Source organism: Peromyscus leucopus, chromosome 2 (genome assembly GCF_004664715.2).
Source record: "Peromyscus leucopus breed LL Stock chromosome 2, UCI_PerLeu_2.1, whole genome shotgun sequence".
Lineage (NCBI taxonomy): Eukaryota > Metazoa > Chordata > Mammalia > Rodentia > Cricetidae > Peromyscus > Peromyscus leucopus.
The window spans coordinates 140,408,318-140,415,194 of NC_051064.1; positions in this window are offsets into that span (position 1 = coordinate 140,408,318).

Consider the following 6,877-nt stretch of genomic DNA (forward strand, 5'->3'; position numbering starts at 1 on the left):
CTACACAGAGAAACCCCGTCTCGAAAAACCAACCAAAAAAAAAAAAAAAAAAAAAAAAAAAAGAGAGAAAACTTATTTATTCTTAATTTAGGTTTGTTCTGTTGTTCTGAGGTAGAGTTTTGCTCTGTAGCTCAGGCTGACCTCAAGCTTGCAGCCCCCTCCTGCCTGTCCTTCCGGTGTTGGCATTACAGATGTTTGCCACCATGTTGGCAGAGTGCAAATTTCGAATCTCATTGGTATAATTTTCTATGTGGCATTAGGGATAGAATCCAGGGTCTCATGCTAGGCAGGTTCTCTGCACCCAGCTCTCCATAAGGTGAGCCGTGTGCCTGTTATTTTTCTTAAGCAGTTTTTAAATTTTACTGATTGAAGTTTTTGGGGGCCTGCAAGGAGGATGCTGGGACTCAAACCCAGGGCCTCTCATGTGTTAGCGCACACTCTACTTCTACTACTGAGTTACAATCCCAAACACATGCAACCTTTTTACTCATTTTATTTTTTTGAGACGTGGTCTTACTATACAGCCCTGTCTGGCCTGGAACTAGCTATGTATACTAGGGCTTGGCTCCTGTGTGGGGAGTGTGTGCTCTACTGCCTGGCTAGGTTTCTGTATGGGGTGTGTGTGCACTCCTGTGTGGGTGTGTGTGCACTCCTGTGTGGGTGTGTGTGCACTCCTGTGTGTGGTGTGTGTGCACTCCTGTGTGGGCTCCTGTGTGTGGTGTGTGTGCACTCCTGTGTGGGTGTGTGTGCACTCCTGTGTGGGTATGTGTGCACTCCTGTGTGGGTGTGTGTGCACTCCTGTGTGGGTGTGTGTGCACTCTTGTGTGTGGTGTGTGTGCACTCCTGTGTGGGCTCCTGTGTGTGGTGTGTGTGCACTCCTGTGTGGGTGTGTGTGCACTCCTGTATGGGTGTGTGTGCACTCCTGTGTGGGCTCCTGTGTGTGGTGTGTGTGCACTCCTGTGTGGGTGTGTGTGCACTCCTGTAGGGTGTGTGTGCACTCCTGCCTGGGCTCCTGTAGGGTGTGTGTGCACTCCTGCCAGGGCTCCTGTAGGGTATGTGTGCACTCCTGTCAGGGCTCCTGTAGGGTGTGTGTGCACTCCTGCCTGGGCTCCTGTGGGGTGTGTATGCACTCCTGTGGGGTGTGTGTGCACTACTGTCTGGCTAGGTTTCTGTATGGGGTGTGTGTGTGCACTCCTGCCTGGGCTCCTGTAGGATGTGTGTGCACTCCTGCCTGGGCTCCTGTAGGGTGTGTGTGCACTCCTGTCTGGGCTCCTGTGTGGGGTGTGTGTGCACTCCTGTGTGGGGTGTGTGTGCACTCCTGTGTGGGGTGTGTGTGCACTCCTGTCTGGGCTCCTGTGTGTGGTATGTGCACTCCTGTGTGGGGTGTGTGTGCACTCCTGTGTGGGCTCCTGTGTACTACATGGAAGAATCCTAAGTTTTACCTTGCTTGTGAACTTGGGGACTGATTGTTCTTTTTGAAGAAGGGAAGAAGTGCAGTTGACTATGCTCCCTGGAATAAAGCAGTGATCAGTGACTCTGGCCTCAGCTGTCTTGTGTCTTCAGAGTTCACTTTGAGGCTACTTTTGTATTAAAATGGGGGGAAAAAAACAAAGCCACATGTGGAGGCACACCCCTATAATAGTGCACTTGGTCATCCTCAGCTGTATATTAGCCTAGGCTATATGAAACCTTGTCTTTTTTTTTTTTTTAAAGGAGGGGTATATGTGGAGAGATGGCACAGTGGTGAAGAGTAGAGTACCTGTTGCTTTTTCGGAGGACCCAAGTTCAGTTCTCATTACCTGCATTGGGTGCCTCCCAAGCACCTGTACTCCACTACCAGGAGATCCAACATCCTCTCCTGGCCTCTGTAAGCGTAAGGCAACACGCCAACTTCCTTGTGGGTGGTAACCAGCTTCCTCTATTTGTGAATTGTCCAGCTGGTGAGTAAGGGGTGAGCGCTGACACATCCAACAAGAGGCCCCTGTCCTTGCTGACTTTGTGAAAAGCGACCAGAGAGGAGACAGTGATGCCCATTACATTTTTCTGCTTTAGTTTTTGTTTTGTGACAAGGTCTTACCATGCAACTCTGGTGGGCCTGGAATGCACAGAGATATGCCTGGATTAAAGGCATATACCACTGTGCTCACCCAGTCTACCCTAGCTTTGAGATAGACTGGCTTGAATTTTGTGTAAGATGGCTAAGTGACATCACATTGCTATGTTTTGTTTGTTTGTTTTGCTTTTTGTTTTGTTGTGTTTTAAGATTTATTTTTATTTTATGAGTTTTCCCTGCATCTATGTGAATTCACTGTGTGTGTGTCTGGTGCCCATGGAGGCCAGAATAGGTTGCTGGTTTATTGCTGCCTGGGGGCCAGCCTCCAGACAGCCCAGGGCTCAGAAGGAATCCAAGGCATCAGCATATACTAAGACTTTTCTATCTGAGAGGGTCAGGGTAAAAGACTCACACACTCTCTTGGTGGTTTCCTTCAGACTTTTTCTTTATTCTTCTTTTTGCATTTTCTATTCTTTATTTTTCTTCTCTCCTTGATGTTTTCCTCCTAGTCCATTTTTATTCTCTCTAACTCTATCTCTATTCTTTCCCTTACAGCTTACATACCCCAGCAAAATCTTTCAGGCAATATAAAAATTACAATATGGTTACATTCTGTTTTTCAATTGAAAGATTACAATGAATACAAAACAAACAGTAAAAAACAGCATGTTTTCCATATCCCTTACATGATTAAACATTTTACCTATTACAGATGAAAAACAAGTTATCCCAAGAACCCACATACATTCATATCCAAGCAACTTGTTATAGATTAACCATGTGGGCAAGCAAGATTTTCTTCTCAGTTAGGTCTTTTTTTGGCAGGCTGCATTTTGAAGTTACAAAGAAAGGGCCAATTGCTTTATTACTTATCTTGAAAGGTAATCTTACAAGGAATCACAAACCTAAACTTTTACATATGAAAAATAATCAGTCAGCTCTACTTTAAATCTTTAGGGTACATACCCACTCATCAATAGTCAGGAGATTGAGGGTGGAAATGGGTATAAGTAATTAATCATCACGTCTGGTCATCAACCAATCCTAGCAGAAAAGTGCATCAGTTAGTAATAATCGGGCTGATTTGTTCTTGTTCTCTGACCATGAAGAGTTCCACATTCAACAATGTCCCTTTCTAAAACTTTAGATTATCTTCTTGGGTTTTTTACCTCAAAGCTATTTGACAAAAACATCTTAATTTAACTTTAAGTTATTTTCAAAGCTTTGTTTCAGCTATTAATGCACTCCGAAACTTCTGAACACATCTCCCAACATTAAGGTTAAAAGAATTTAAGCTAGCTGGGTTAACTGGGAGTCAATTGTTTTTCTTAATCATTATTAACTAAGCCATTGCTCCTCAATGTGTTCTAGCTGTGTGACACTTTCTTGTATTTATTTTTATTCATCGAAACTCTATCATTATTACTATTGTCATCAATTAGACAGTACAGCTTAGGGAAGAATCATCTTCATGACAATCTACAGATAAAGATGCCTAGTAGAGGGGCTGGAGAGATGGCTCAGAGGTTAAGAGCACCGACTGTTCTTCCAGAGGTCCTGAGTTCAATTCCCAGCACCCACATGGTGGCTCACAACCATCGGTAATGAGATCTGGCTCCCTCTTCTGTGTACATAATAAATAAATAAATAAATCTTAAAAAAAAATGCCTAGTAGAATGGGGTGTTTCCATGAGACGAACACACTCTATTAGAGGTAGTGAGGATCTCTCCACACCTGTTCACACAATGCCAGATACCAGAGGAAGATGGCGGCAGCAGCAGCAAATGTGAAGGCACAGCAGAAGCAAAAGACACTCTGGGGTCTGTGGTCTCGGGGCCTTGCCTGACCAAGATTTACCCATCAGAGAGTTTCCTCCTGCTGGGCTGACACCTTGAACTTCAGTTGTCACCTACAGCTCCTTTGACCTGGCCACAGGTAGGCACTGAATCCCTTGGAACTGGATTTATGGATGATTGGAGCCACCATGGGGGGCCTGGGAAGTCTACTGAGTCCTCTGGAAGAGCAGCCAGTGCTCTTAATGGCTGAGCCTCATGTCCAGCCCCATCTACTGCCTGCTGTGTTTCCATAGTACAGTTAGTCTACAAGATTCTAGTTTTCCCTGCCTAAGTGCCAGAAGCATAAAGTAGCTAGTGGTCGGGAAGTGACCCGTCCTTCATAGAGTTCCTTGTAATTCACCTTTTAAACTTTACCATTTTACCAGAGTTGTTCAAAACGGGTGATTAAAATATCTAAGGTTTGAGTGAAGTATAACTTTGCTCAGAAGATTGATTTTTTTTTATTTTCTTTATTGTTTTTTATTTGTTTATTTTTTTTGAGATATGGTTTCTCTGTGTAGCCTTGACTTTCTTAGAACTGGCTCTGTAGACCAGGCTGGCCTCGAATTCAGAGATTATATTTTTCAGTTTTAATTTGTTTTGTTTTTGATACGGTGTCTATGTAACCCTCACTGTCCTGGAACTCACTGCATAGACCAGGCTGGCCTTGAACTCACAAAGCACTGCCTGCCTATGCCTTCTGAGTGTTGAGATTAAAGGTGTGTGCCACCATGCCTGTCCTTATATTTATTTTTATGTGCATGTGTGTATTGCCTGTGTGTGTGTGCGCGTGCGCCTGCGTGTGTGTGTGTGTGTGTGTGTGTGTGTGTGTGTGTGTGTGTGTGCGCGCGCGCGCGCTCCATGTACATGCTTGGTGCCCAAAGACCCAGGAGAGGGCATCAGACCCCTGAGCCTAGAGTTAAAGACAGTTGTGAGCTGTCATGTGGGTGCTGGGAACTGAACCTGGGTCTTTTAAAGAGCAGCTTGCATTTTTAACCCCTGAGCTATCTCTTGAGTTCTTCCCCCTTAATTTTTTTAAGCAACTACCATCCTTGATTAGCTCATGTAATTTCTGTAGATGAGGTGTTGAGCTACAACCAAGATGTTGGTCACTGCCAGGCTGGGTGGGCTGGAGATGGTCCTCTCACATGTGCCAAGTTGGTGCTAGTTGTGACTTGAAGGTACCCTGGGAAGTGGGACTCTCACTGAAAGTATCCTAGACAAAGTGGAACAGCTGCTCAGTTCTTTGCAATACGGGCCTCTAGGGGCTGCTTCTGTGCCCTTCCAACAAGGCTGCTTATCTAAGGATGAGCAGTGCTAGAGGATGAGCCAGCCCCTCAGTCAGAAAGCAGTTCCCACCTAATTTTTGAGACTGTGTTTCTTCTCTCAGTTCTCGGATCCACTTGGTTTCTTTTCCTCTCTGTGAGTATTCTGTGAGCCCTTTCTCCCCTTACCTTCACTAATTTGGTTTATTAGCCCCTTACAGTTTCTCTTAAAATGGGTGATTCTGTACCATTTCCTGTTTGGTTTTGAATGGGGAAGGCGTTCAAGAGGACATCTTCAAGAGCAGATGAATTACTGGTAATAAGGTGGAGACAAGAGGGTGCTGTGGGACAAAACCCTTTCTGGGGAGACACCACACAGATGTCCACACACCCCAGTTAGGGAGCCTATGACAGAGCAAAGTATGGACACCACTGATCATTTACTTACTTTTGATTTTTGTTATTTATTTTGAGACAATGTTTCTCTGTGCAGCCTTGGCTGTCCTGGAACCTGCTTTGTAGACTAGGCTGACCTCGAATTCAGAAATCCACCTGCCTCTGCCTCCTGATTGCTGGGGTTAAAGGCATGTACCACTACTGCCCAGCTTTTAAATTTTATTGAAAAGATTTTTAAAGGACTTATTTTTACGTGCATGAATGTTATGTCTGCATGTATGTGTGTGTACCATTTTTTTTTTTTTTTTTTGGTTTTTCGAGACAGGGTTTCTCTGTGTAGCTTTGCGCCTTTCCTGGAACTCACTTGGTAGCCCAGGCTGGCCTCGAACTCACAGAGATCCGCCTGCCTCTGCCTCCCGAGTGCTGGGATTAAAGGCGTGCGCCACTACCGCCCGGCGTGTGTGTACCATTTGCATGACCGGTGCCCTCAGAGATCAGAAGGCATCACATCCTTTGGAATTGGAGTTACAAATGGTTGTGAAGTTGCCATGTGGGTGCTGAGAACTGAATCTGGGCCCTCTGAGTCATTTCTCCAACTCCCTTAAAATTTGTTCTTATTGCCAAGCAGTGCTGGCTTACAATTTTAGTCCCAGCACTTGGGAAGCAGAGGCAGGTGGATCTCTGAGTTTGAGGCCAGCCTGGTCTACAGAGTGAGTACTAGGACAACCAAGGTTACACAGTGAAAACCTGTCTCAAAAAACAAAGTATTAAAAATTGCTTTTATTTATGTGTACCTGTGTGCCCAACTACTAACTCTAGCTCTAGGGGGAAGGCCAGAAGAGGATGTTAGAGGCCCTGGAGCTAGAGTTACTGGTGAATATAGGTTTTGGGATTTGAACCTGGAGCCTCTGGAAGAGCAGCCTATACCCTTAATTGCTGAGCCAACTCTCTAGCCCCTACAATTTGAAGGTTTCCGAGCCCTCCCCAGCCTCTCAAGGTTAAAAGTCCTTCATTTTTATTTTTAGTTAATAAAATATTACTATTCTGTAATTCCTATCTTATTTTTTAGGTCAGACTATTGATCAAACTTGTGCTTCATCTAAACTGCTTAGTCTTGTATATTCCTGGCAGGCTTGTATTTGCTATGTAGACCATGCTGAATTTGTGGCATTCCTCGGTCTCCCTAGTGCTGGCACTACGAAGCCTTTTAAAAAGATTTACTTTTAATTTATGTGCATGTATGTGGGGTGGGGTGGGGTGGGGGTATGTGCACGTCGGAATGCAGGTTCCCATAGAGCCCAGGAGAGGGCATCAGATCCCCTGGAAC